Source organism: Octopus bimaculoides, chromosome 3, assembly GCF_001194135.2.
Source record: "Octopus bimaculoides isolate UCB-OBI-ISO-001 chromosome 3, ASM119413v2, whole genome shotgun sequence".
Taxonomy (NCBI): domain Eukaryota; kingdom Metazoa; phylum Mollusca; class Cephalopoda; order Octopoda; family Octopodidae; genus Octopus; species Octopus bimaculoides.
This window is the reverse complement of record NC_068983.1, coordinates 18608698-18609580: the sequence shown is the minus strand read 5'-3', so window position 1 is coordinate 18609580 and position 883 is coordinate 18608698.

Sequence of the window (883 nt, the reverse complement as noted above, 5' to 3'; positions counted from 1 at the left end):
AAGCCTATTCCAATACAATAGTAAAGAACTAAATAAATAAATGGTGAATAGGAAGGGGGATACCCCTTCTCTCCATCTACCTATCTGTCTGACTATCTATCTTCTTATCTATCTATCTATCTATCTATCTATCTATCTATCTATCTATCTATCTATCTATCTATCATGCTATCTACCTACATTTATTTGTATCTATCCATCTCCATCGTCATGGAACTTCACCTCAAAATACAAAAACAACGTTCTCTTCTAAGCAAAACCCCAAAAAACATCTGTTTTATATAAATGAACAAGTTGTTTCACGCGCAGGCGCGAGTATGTATCGACGTCAGTACAAGTGGAGACATTTGACTTATTTGTTAGGCTGTTGTACTGTGGCTCGTATGATCGTTGTTTCGTTTTCTGAACCAAGTCATGAATTATATTCTGGAGCAAAACAGCTTATTTCTCGCTGTGCCAGTCTACTCATCTGGCAAAAAACGAGTCATTTGGCGACCAACCGGTGTCTCGTCTAGGGAGGGAATATATACGCTAGTGAATCCCGGAAAACGGCCCTATGGGCTTCTTGCTTCTGTTGATATCACTACATACATAAGTGCATGCTCATATACACACATATACTCTGGCTTTCTCTTCATCTATAAACATACGTACACACGCACACACATACACACAGACATACACACACACACACACATATATATCCACAGACGACATCGATTAGATGGGGAGAGAGAGCTAATGTGCAGCAGCACGAACATATGATCACTAGAAACAAATCATTTGTGCAGGTCGTTCGGAAAACGCTGAACGCCCATACGCCGTCTTTGACGGGAGAGTCCATCTCATATATGTATATATATATATATATATATATATATAT